We start from the raw sequence: 12,454 nt of genomic DNA on the forward strand, positions 1-12,454 counted from the left end.
GTGTGCATCAGTTGAGTGGGACAGCCCAGCTGCCAATCACCTGACTTCACTTTAACGCTTGTCAAAGTGGGGAAGATTTTATTTTATTTGATTAAGAATCACATTTCAGAGTCAAGAGCTGAGTGATCTACACTGCAATCCTATATATGTTTAGTCAGAAGTAAGTTCTGCGGGACTTACTAATAGGTAAGTCAGGCAAACCTAAATTGCCAGCCCAGGAGCTTTAGCCACCTTAGATGGAGGATTTTTCTCTTTTGAATAATGCACAGCCATGAGGCCAATGCTGAGCAAGGCACGGCATGCCCAGCTGTTCTCTGCTATTTGATAGTCCTAGCAGTGGGTGAGCAATGTCTTGCATCATGGCTTATTTTCATAGGCAGAGTCAGAAGGGTCCTAGGAAGGCCAGATTATTTCCTATGGAGCATTTCTTTTTTTTTAAGAATAATTTTTTATTAACCGACCAATCACATCAAATCAAACCAAATTACATAAATTCCAAATTACACAGACGAATTTTAAATTTTTGTTGGGGGTACCCATATTTCAAGTTCCGAAGGGATCCAATCAACTTCTTGCTTCTTACTGCTGTTTTAATGTCCACAAATCTAACCTTATGATGTTCACAGTACTATCCAGTCCTTTCTTATTATTTTTCCACATCTCTTGTTGTTATTTTCATATATTTTTCCTTTCTCTTTGTGACCTCTGATAATCTCCGCAAGCTGGTTAGAACAGTTTGTAATCCTGCGTGGATATTATTTTTTTTATCCAGTAGCCATATCCAGACTCCCATAACAGCTTCTTAATTACCCCATGTGGGTCGGAGAGATGGTATTGTCGGCCATCTTCCAATGCGCCCCCTAGTGGCCCCCCATGGAGCATTTCTGAGGGTGCTATAACTAAAGTATTCTGTGTTGTGGGGCAATCCCAAGGCAGGTGGTGCTATGACTTTAAAAAAATTATTTTTGGTTGCTACAGTGAGGGCGGGATGCGGGTGGCGCTGTGGGTTAAACCACAGAGCCTAGGACTTGCCGATCAGAAGGTCGGTGGTTCGAATCCACGTGACGGGGTGAGCTCCTATGGCTTGGTCCTTGCTCCTGCCAACCTAGCAGTTCAAAAGCATGTCAAAGTGCAAGTAGATAAATAGGTACCGCTCCGGCGGGAAGGTAAACGGTGTTTCCGTGCGCTGCTCTGGTTTGCCAGAAGCGGCTTAGTCATGCTGGCCACATGTCCCGGAAGCTGTACGCCGGCTCCCTCGGCCAATAAAGCGAGATTACTGCCGCAACCCCAGAGTCGGTCACGACTGGACCTAATGGTCAGGGGTCCCTTTACCTTTACCTTTACAGTGAGGGCAGCTCCTAATGTGACACACTTCCTCCTCCTAAACAATTAGCATTTGCATATAGGAACAAGAATCTGAAATCAGTTACTTTTTTTCTTAAAAAAATGTGTACACACACATTTTCACACACACCTTTACTTCCCCATGTGTACAACTCTGAGGAAGCCTCAGCCAATCTAGCCTTCTTAGGCTGTCTGTAAAGAAGAGGACCAGTGAACATGCAACACAATCTGCTTTTGTGCTACTATTGATTGGGGAATTTTTGCAACTGAAGTGTGCCTGCATAGTTTTGGCACACTACTTATCTGTAGTTATATTTTGAAGAGTGCAGCATTCATTCCCCACCCCTCCAATCCTGAAGCTGTAATGCAGAAACAATCCCTCAGCAGGAGTAGGGAGAAGAAGAAACACCCAGCTGCTCTTGATTCATTCCGGATTGAGGTTGAATCCTGAAAAAAAAGAACTGTTTCGGGGGGGGGCAGGGTGTGTGTGGGGGAACTCCTTGGTCATGAACAGGGTAACTCTGCCCCTGAAGGACCAGGTGTGAAGGCTAGGAGTAATACTGGACTCACAGCTGACCATGGAGGCACAGGTCCAGGGTAGCTGTTGTATCAGCTGCATCTGGTATGCCGGCTGAGACCCTACCTGTCTGCACACTGTCTCACCAGAGTGGCACATGCCCTGGTTATCTCCTGTTTAGACTACTGCAACATGCACTAGGTGGGGCTGCCTTTGAAGATAGCTCAGAAACTACAACTAATCCAGCTAGACTGGTGACTTGGAGTGACCCCCGGGGGCCTATAACACTGGTCCTAAAACATCTTCATTGGCTCCCAGTATGTTTCCGAGCATCATTCAAAGTGTTGGTGCTGACCTTTAAATCCCTAAACAGCTCGGCCCTCCATCCCCATTTTTCTTTTTTTCTTTTTTTAAAGATATTTATTAAGATTTTCAAAATGTTACAAAACAAAAACAAAGAAAAAAGTACAGAAATAAAAATGGCTAAAAACAACTCAATCTTTCCGTTACTTATTTTTCATTAGCTTATTTCCCAGACCTCCTCACGCCTCCCTTTTTTGTATTCCAGTTCAGTTTGTTGGTTCAGCAAATCCTTACCCTCTTTGTTTATCCTAATCTTTAATCTTAAAGTATTGTAACGTTAAATTTTTACCTATTAATAATCCATTTTTCATATTCCCTTATAGTATTACAGCTGAAAACCACTTAATTTCTATCCAACATCATTCTAACATTCATTAATTTTACAATATTTCTGTAGATAGTCCTTAAATTTCTTTCAATCTTCTTCCACCGACTCTTCTCCCTGGTCTCGGATTCTGCCAGTCATTTCCGCCAGTTCCATATAGTCCATCACCTTCATCTGCCATTCTTCCAGAGTGGGTAGATCTTGTGTCTTCCAATACTTTGCAATGAGTATTCTTGCTGCTGTTGTGGCATACATAAAAAAAAGTTCTGTCCTTCTTTGGCACCAATTGGCCGACTATGCCCAGGAGAAAGGCCTCTGGTTTCTTCAAGAAGGTATATTTAAATACCTTTTTCAATTCATTATATATCATCTCCCAGAAAGCCTTAATCCTTGGGCACGTCCACCAAAGGTGAAAGAATGTACCTTCAGTTTCTTTACATTTCCAACATTTGTTATCAGGCAAATGATAAATTTTTGCAAGCTTGACTGGGGTCATGTACTACCTGTATATCATTTTCATAATATTCTCTCTTAAGGCATTTCATGCCGTAAACTTCATACCTGTGGTCCATAACTGTTCCCAGTCAGCCATCATTATGTTATGTCCAACATGTTGTGCCCATTTGATCATAGCAGATTTCACCGTTTCATCCTGAGTATTCCATTTCAACAGCAAGTTATACATCTTTGACAAAATCTTAGTTTTGGGTTCTAACAGTTCTGTTTCTAATTTTGAATTTTCCACCTGGAAACCAATTTTCTTGTTCCATCCCCATTTTTCAGCCCAGACATAGAGATCCAGCTCTGAGGGCCTTCTGGTGGTTCCCTCATGGCAATGTGGTTACAGGGAACCAGGCAGATGGCCTTCTCGGTAGTGGCACCTTCCCTGTGGAATGCCCTCCTGTCAGATGTCAAGGAGATAAAGAACCACACATCTTTTAGAAAACATCTGAAGGCAGCTCTGTTCAGGGAAGTTTTTAGTGTCTGATCCTGTTTTAGTGTCTGATACTTTTTTGTTGGGAGTCACCAAGAGTGGCTGGGGCAACCCAGTCAGATAGGTGGAGTATACAGTACATTCATTCATTCATTCATTCATTCATTCATTTTTCTACTAGGACACAGCTTAGGTGGGCACACACTGTTTTCCCTGTATTGTTCACACAGTACATTTGTTACTGTGGCTGATACTTCATGCACTCAATTATATGTAACACTCAGGCCTAGATGAGACAGTTTATTTATGATTTTTTTTTCATTAGTGGCAGTCTGAATCATGAGAACTATATACAGTGGGAGGGTTGTTTCCCTCTCTGAAACATAAAGTACACTGAGTATTTGCTTTTCTTTCATGTTTGATGTCGTTAAATCGAATTGGGGGATGAAGGTTTTATGGTCATATCTGCAGGGGTTGGACTAGATGACCTTTGGGTGTACCTTCCAACTCTACAATTCTATGGTTCTATGATATTTGGGCAGGGGGAGCTAATCTTGATGTTTATTTTGCTCAAGGAGGCTTAGTTTGGTCAGAATCTAGTTTAAACCTCCAGAGTTAATGAAAAATACATTACTTTTGTTAAATGGGCCACCACAACCACTAGAGGGCCATGAAAACGGGTTTATTAGACTCATCTACCTATGTACTATCTGGAACCAAAGTGGCACATTGGTTGCCAGATATGATTCCCAACCCCCCAGCTCTTCCACCCCACTAGCATATCAAGCAACCCCACCCAGCCTTGTGGACAGCAGGATCTAGAAACAATCTAGATTAAAAGCAACATGCTGAGGATGAGCATGAATAATTCTGGATTGGGGAAAACTCAGTTTTTGTTCTACAGACTAGTCAGTGTATACATAGTCTGTGTATTGTATCCAGAGACTTATGGTACTTGTAGCCAGAGGAGACACCAAAGGAGCTTTATTGAAAAACAGTCTATAAATTAGCTATTGGTCTGCCCTCCTTCTGCATCTATCTTTTTCTCTAATAATTCTGGGTAATTCTTCTACAGTTCCTTCTTCCCAAGCATGAAACTTTGGAGTCTTATTTCATTCCTCTCTTTATTTTTAAAAAAATATTGTATATAAGTTACTGCCATTTTTGACTTTTTAAATATTGCTAGCATTCTGTTTTTGTTCCCTCTTTTTGAATACTACTTAATGGTTTATTTGCTGGCTTGCCTACATTTCATCTTTGTTTATCCCTTTCTTCATTGACTGCTTTTTTCTTTACTGGATTCAATTTAAGCTACAATACTACTTTTTGCTTTTAAATCCCTTCACTCTTCCCCATCTTTCTCTTTTGCCCTACATCTTTCTGTCAATATGTTCCTCTGCTAAACCTTGAGTACTTCCTCTGTTTGACATCACTCCACTTTGCTGTCCCTTGTCTCTAAAAATCCAGACCTCCTGACATTCAGCCATCTCTCCCCCTTGAAACAGGGCTTAGACCACATTCCAAAAGAATCTCACTCTTCTCCCTTCATTCTGCCTTCTGTGCCCCTTCCCCTCTCCTTATAACAGTGTCTTTTTTGATCTTTTCTTTTTCATATGCGCATTGAATAGCAGGGGTGGCTAACCATTTTCAGGCCCATGGTAAATTGAGTGTGACCAAAGCAAAAATGTAGGTATGGCTGAAGTAGAAAATTAAAGCCCTTTTAATAACTTCCCCAGAATTCCCATTGCATATTTATTTTATTTCTTTGTTGTTTATTTAACTCCCTGCTTCCTTCCAAATCCTTCCCTTCATTTAATTGCCCTCCCCCAAAAAACCCATTTATCTCTATCTCTCGTTTCCATCAACGAACTCTTCACTTTATGAAACCCCAAATCATTTTATCTTCTTTCCATCCAAAGTGAATCCATCCCCTTCCTTAACCCCCCCTCTCCAATTAATTCTATTTGTACAACGTGCAGTGACTAGCTATTCAGGCATAATGATAAACAAGTAATAATAAACAGTCTGTTTACAGGGTTGCCAGCTTTTGATTTCAAAAATTCTGGGACCTGGCTGAGGCTAGGGTTGGGTCCAAGCAGTAGCGCTTAGAAGATTTGCTGGGTCCAAGAGAATAACAATAGCTTCCTATTTATTTTTTTGTAACATAGTTTATGTTCATTTTCATCTTTAAACTGTTTAAATGGTTGCATCAAGATAGATCATTGTCTACATTAGACATATGACATGCAACAATTACGTAAAAATAAAACAACAAAAAACACTCAAATAAACATTTCTGAATATATAAACAAAGTTGCATTGAAGTTTATATACCAAAATCATTACAGTTATTACAGATATGGAACGATGTGTAGTAATGTTTATTGGTTAGATTGGTGACCATAAGTAAAAGTATTTTGTATCAATAACAATTTGAATTTATGGGGTGGGGGGGAGGAAAAATAAAATAAAATAGGTATTTCCTACACTCAACTGTGCTGTAAACTCTGGGTACTGTTCCACCATATACCTCATTATTTGTGTAATCAATAAAGTCACGCTGGACTGCATTCTTCTGCAGTTTTTAGCATGGCATTGAGGAGCTGATCAGGGAAAGTGGGTGTGAGGGCAGTCTCGACTGCTGCTGTAGCTACTTCCTCTTTCATCTGATCTTTCTTCAGCTGCCATGCCTTCCTGAGCTCTGCAGAACTTGTGGAGGGCAGCTATGGTGGAGCTGCGCATACAGTACAGCAGGGATCAGCAAAGTTTTCCAGCAGGGGGCTGGTCCACTGCCCCTCAGACCTTGTGGGAGGCCGGACTGTATTTTTTAAAAAAGAAAATGAACAAATTCCTATGCCCCACAAATAACCCAGAGGTGCATTTTAAATAAAAGCACACATTCTACTCATGTAAAAACACGCTGATTCTACTCATGTAAAAACACGTCCGTGGGTTGGATTTAGAAGGCGATTGGGCCGGATCCGGCCCCCGGGCCTTAGTTTGCCTAACCATGTACTGTAGTACAGCATGTCTCACGTGTCACAGAGTGTGAAATGGTGTTCTCTGGTTCATCTCCCATTTACTTAGAAGACATCTGAAGGCAGCCCTGTTTAGGGAAGTTTTTAATGTTTGAAATTTAGTGTTCTGTTGGGAGCTACCCAGAGTGGCTGGGGAAACCCAGCCAGGTGGGCAAGGTATAAATAATAAAATTAGTAGGAGTAGGAGTAGTAGTAGTACAGTGGTACCTCGGGTTAAGTACTTAATTTGTTCCGGAGGTCCATTCTTAACCTGAAACTGTTCTTAACCTGAAGCACCACTTTAGCTAATGCGGCCTCCTGCTGCCGCCGCACCGCCTGAGCAAGATTTCTGTTCTCATCCTGAAGCAAAGTTCTTAACCTGAAGCACTATTTCTGGGTTAGCGGAGTCTGTAACCTGAAGCGTATGTAACCTGAGGTACCACTGTAGTAGTAGTATACTTGGTGCCTCTGGACTAGAAATGGGCAAATCTGTTGATTTCGGTTTCTCATATTTCCCCTCTTAAGTTCAGTTCGCCACATCTATTTGAACCGCTGCTTATTTGAAGGAGCGTGTTCAAGCTGGCTTTTCCCTGAGAAGCTACATCCTGAATCAGTTGGGGGCACGGGAGGCCTTGCCCTTGCTGGATGGCACACCTGGGCCTTTTATGGGCAGGACATAGAGTGTGCCCCGGAACACATCTGCTGTTTTTGAACAGGCTGGAGGATGCTTTGGGGTCCAAAGGACCTTCGTGGTAGCTTCTTCTTGTTGTTTTTAAACACACACTCACTCTACCTTGCACATATAAAGGACATGCAGCTGCTCTTATTCTCTAACCTCTTATATTTGGCTCTCTGTGTTCACTGTGACAACTGCCGTGGAAAAATTGTTTTGCCTGCCAAAGTTCACTCAACTTTGGCTATATTGAGAATGTGTTCTTGCTATACTGCATCAGTTACTCTTTATGGATCATATGTAAGGATATGAACAGGGTCAAAATGAATAGGGCATGATCTAGCCAACCTTAAGCACGTTTAAATCCAATAGATTTTGATTGAAATGATGTAAGCGCATGTGATTAACTCTACAGCTGAAATGCGTGAGACAACCAAGTTCTTAGCTTTGCTGGATCATGCGCATAGTGTTTTGTAGGAGTTAAAAATTCAGCAAAGCACAGGACATCATCTGTTCTGTAAAACATTTCAATCTTTTTCACTTCAAATTCAAATATCTCACCAATAGAAATCTACTGACTGGGTTAAAACTTGATAACACTCATCATATTCTACAGGCTCAATATGTTTTTCACTCCTGTGTCTACATACACTGATTCACACACTGTTATATATACTTCATGAAAACATACAGATCACTCTCTTTCAGCCTTTATCAGAGAACCTTTGCCTTTATCAAATACCTGTTGATCTGCTATTGCAGTGAATTTCCGTTGGTATGGACAGACTTTCACAATTCGTCCTGTACTATAAATAGTCCAGCCTTTGGAGTTGTTTGCTTTGAGGTTGTACTGCAATGTTGCTTAATCTCTGGCTGATGTAAAAAGTGGTTCATATGACTATGTCATTCTGTAAAGGTTATTTGTTCTTTATTTTCAATGGGGAGTGAGATTGAGCTGCAGAGAACTTAGTTACATGGTTAAATAAACTGCTGCTTGCATGGACCTCCCATTCTCAGGCATTGGCACGGTCTAGATCTTATACTAGGAAAAGGGGTTTCTATGAACTCCAGTAACATGCTGGAAAGAGATATTAGGCAGTCCAAAACCATCCCACAGTGCTGCTCCACTTGCTTTCATATAAAACTGGAAGGGAAATGAGGCCATGATGTGCTCCTGATTCACACTGCAGTAATTTCAGGTGTTATTTATAAAATCAAAGCTGCTTGTTTTGAGTAGCTGTGTTAAATGGAGGTCCTGAAGTATATGACAGCATGTGTCACTTTGACAGTAGTCAGAAATACATAAGAAGAATTTGGTGCTTTTGGGAGGCAGTGTATGTCCAGCCAATATCACACAGTAATGCATGCAGACATTTTTGTGACAAACAGTGCAGTAGACACCCTTCTACCTTCTCCCCCTGCAAAGTTCATGATGGGAAATAGTGGAGGAACTACCTGGTCCAGAGAGAGGAAAACACCTATTACACCCTTTCCTCATCCTGATCTCACAATGGATCCTTGCATTGTTCCGGCAGTATATTGTAGCAGGAAGAGCTGGGGCTATATATATTTTACCTTTGCTGATAAATTTCACTCTTATAATTCTCCCATCAGGAGGGTTCTTCCTTGGTGATTCCATGTTACTTTGCCAATTCAAATTTATCTCTCCTTAAAAATCTCATACTCAGCTACAGCTGTTAGAACAAGGAGCAGGTTGATAATTGTGTAACATCTGGAAAGTGAGGCACCACTAAGGGCTCATCCATGCTTACTTTTTTGCCACTTATCTAGGCACAGATCCAGGCTTTCCATGTCCAGGTCCAAGCAGGTGTGTGTGTGTGTGGTTTATCTTTCTTCTTCCCCTGGCATGCTTTCCCTGGGGAAAGCCATGTTTTACCACTGATCAGAGCAAGTTGCAACCGGGTTTTCCATGGATTGTCATTTGCTCCAATTCAGAAGCAGATTGTGGGTTTTCTGGGGCAGACTGGGACATTCTTCTTAGCAGTTTAGGAATAGACTGGGATCCCACATTCCGTTGTGACCACCTCCTGATGTTTTAAAACAAAGGAAACATAACTCCAAGGTGGGAAACAATCCTCTTTTAACTCCAGTAGGTCAGTTGCCCAGAGTCCAACTAGGATATGAAGGCAGTCATGTTTGTTTGTTTTATTCACGTGTCTGCTCCATTTATGACTAATTATTTAGACATCGTTTCAGGCCAGAGTCAGTCTTGGTTGCTCTGAGGGGATGTTACCTATTGTGAGAGGGGCAAGCAGACTGTGACCTTGCTTCTCCTGCTTGATCTCCCCATGGCTTTCTGTACCATTGACCATGGCATCCTTCTGATCTGTAGAATGGGCATTGGGAAAACTGACTTCAGTTTTCTGTTCCTACCTGGATGGAATTGCATTCTACAGAAAAGAGCAGGTTCACAGCTTGCGGATGCTGCTGGATTCAACAGTGCCAGTGGAGGCTCAGGTGGCCTCAGTGGCTCGGAGTGCCTTTTTCCAGCTCTGGCTGGTTTGCCAGCTACAATTTAGGTCCAAGGTACCCCAGGCATCACCTGAACCCTTATATCCCAGCTCAGTCACTGAGATCAGCATCTCTGGTTGTTCCCCGAGTTGACGAGGTTCATTTGGAAACAACAAGAAACCAAATCTTTAGTGATCAGCCCAGTCTTTTGCCAAAAGAGATTCAACAGGGTTCAGCCGTTTCAACTTTTGAACGCCTGCTGAAAACTTTTCTGTTCTGCCGGGCCTATGCAGGCATCCTTCCGCAATGGTCAATTGATGCCTGTTTTATACTGTTTTAAATGGTGATGAATGGCCCATCTCCATTTGGAGAAATCTACACCGATGTTGGGACACGGGTGGCGCTGTGGGTAAAACCTCAGCGCCTAGGACTTGCCGATCGCATGGTCGGCGGTTCGAATCCCCGCGGCGGGGTGAGCTCCCGTCGTTCGGTCTCAGCTCCTGCCCACCTAGCAGTTCGAAAGCACCCTTAAGTGCAAGTAGATAAATAGGTACCGCTTTATAGCGGGAAGATAAACGGCGTTCCGTGTGCTGCTCTGGTGCCGGTTCGCCAGAGCAGCTTCGTCACGCTGGCCACGTGACCCGGAAGTGTCTGCGGACAGCGCTGGCTCCCGGCCTCTAGAGTGAGATGAGCACACAACCCTAGAGTCTGGCAAGACTGGCCCGTACGGGCAGGGGTACCTTTACCTTTACTTTTACACCGATGTTATCCTTTGTAAGTGACTGTATCAGAAAAATGCCATTTGTGAAACATGCCTGACTATCAGGAAAGATGACAGTGTTTTTTGATTTAGTACCTTCATGCTCAGTGACTCAAAGAGTCCCCTCTCCTGAGCGCAAGTGTGGAAACATTTGTGGCAAGGGACATGTCCTATTTTAAACCCCATCTATGGGAGGAGGATGGGAAGTGGAGCAAGTGTTTGACAGTTGACAATGTCCATCACACTGTTTAGTGATGATGCCTGGGGGGTAAAAATAGAGAGAGTTACCTCATGGCTTTCAGCAGCAATGTCGAGGAGACAAAAGAGAGGCTTTAAAAGGCTAGTGGAGCTGTAGGCAAAGGGCCTGGGCTCTTTTAAGGTTTTGGTTCTGCTCCAGAAGGGAGCTGTTCTGCTTCTCCCTCTGTTTATGGAGAGCTGTGAGTTAAGGGTGTGTGACATGCCCTTCTCTCCGGGACTAGATGTTGCTTTCAAGAGCTTGGACCAACCATATGCAGGTACCAGTTTGTTTTGCATGCCAAACTTTTGCAAGCCTCCTCACAGGCAGAGGCTCCACTTGGAATAAGGGGCTTTGCTTTCAGATGGTTTGTGGAAGGAAGCTGTAGATGAAAGGTAGCTGAATTTTTGGACAGTAGGAAGTGGAATGAGGAGAACCAGCTGGAAGGGGCTTTAAACATCCTGTCAGTTGTGCAGTGACTATTTGCCTGATTTGATCACTAAATTATAATGGCCGTAAAGAAGGTAAAACAGTGCTGATGAAAAGAATTGGTGGTTGATTCAGGACAAGGAAAAGGAAGCATGCCTTCAAAAAAGATGCACAGTGATTTTATGGAATTTGCTCCCACAAAATGTAGGGGTGACCCCTTGGGGAGGCTTGCTCTGGAGGGTGACTAGAGAGGGTGACTCATGGGGGAGAGAGAACTCATTGGCTATTAGTCATGATGGCTACTGGGGATCTCCACATGCCGAGGTGAGGAGGGCAGACGATGCTGCCTTCATCCCTGAGCTTCTTGGAAACAGCTACCTTTGGAAAAAGGATGCTGAACTAGATGGATCCTTGGTCTGATCTTACATGATTATTAAATGCAGAGGATTTCAAGTTTATTGGAATTTCAGCTATTGTTTCCATTGTACATTCCGTTATTTTTTATGAGGTGTATAGAGCCCTGTCGGTATCTTCAGCACCTTCTGTTCCCACAGATTTGTCTGTCACTCGTCTTGACCTTCAGTGTGCCCAGCAGTGGAATGGATAACATTCCAGAACAGCCCGTATCTCAGTGGTTGTGCCTCTAGAATGGATGGAGCAGCAAAGGCAGGAGAAGGAGGGAAAAAATGAGAGGAGGCTGAAGCAGGAAGTGCTGCCTTTTCTCTTAGGGCATTTTAAACATGACATTAAAAATGTGTTTGAGACTCCTTCCTATTTATTTGTTTTAATGTCTCCTATGAATACTGTTCTTGCATGATGAGGGAGAGACAAGAAATGGAATGTACACACCAACTACACTGGAGTTAATTTTCATTAGGAATCGTTTTACAGTCAATTTAAGTCTCGCACGTGAAAATGTTTCACCATGGTTATCTTGGACCATTGATTAAACATCAAGAAAAATCCATCGGAAAAATATTTTCCCCCGTTTTTATTTTAAATGTTTTCCATCAAGTTACCCCCTCAGATTCCAGAAACTCTTCAGCAGAGAAATGGAGATGGATGATAGCCTTGACTGCAATTGACAAGGCATCATTTTCTTCTTTAAGGTGATGAAATGTGTTTGGAATCGTGTATCCGCTCGTGGCTCCCATCATGTGCTCTCTCCTTGCAGCACGCCCTTGGCTTGTTGTCTACTGACCTCCCCCCCGCCCCGCCCCACTCATCCCCACTTAAATTCTCTCTGTTACAAACACACATACTATGCTTCTCTGTGCTGGAGTAGAGGACACTTGTGCTCGAGGAGCACATGCAACAAAACGAGGTGGCAGAAAAATACCATTTCAGAGATCTGCAAAGGGAAGATCATATTTTTACATGCTGCT

The 12,454-nt window shown here is 42.8% G+C and overlaps 1 protein-coding gene across 2 annotated transcripts in view; it reads left to right on the top strand.

The window, feature by feature from the left end:
* SYNPO2L (synaptopodin 2 like) overlaps window positions 1-12,454 on the top strand; it is a 42,548-nt gene that overhangs the window by 22,524 nt on the left and 7,570 nt on the right. The gene's annotated exons all lie outside the window — the stretch shown is intronic.

This window comes from Podarcis pityusensis (assembly GCF_964106645.2).
Source record: "Podarcis pityusensis genome assembly, chromosome: 5".
Classification (NCBI taxonomy): Eukaryota; Metazoa; Chordata; class Lepidosauria; order Squamata; family Lacertidae; genus Podarcis; species Podarcis pityusensis.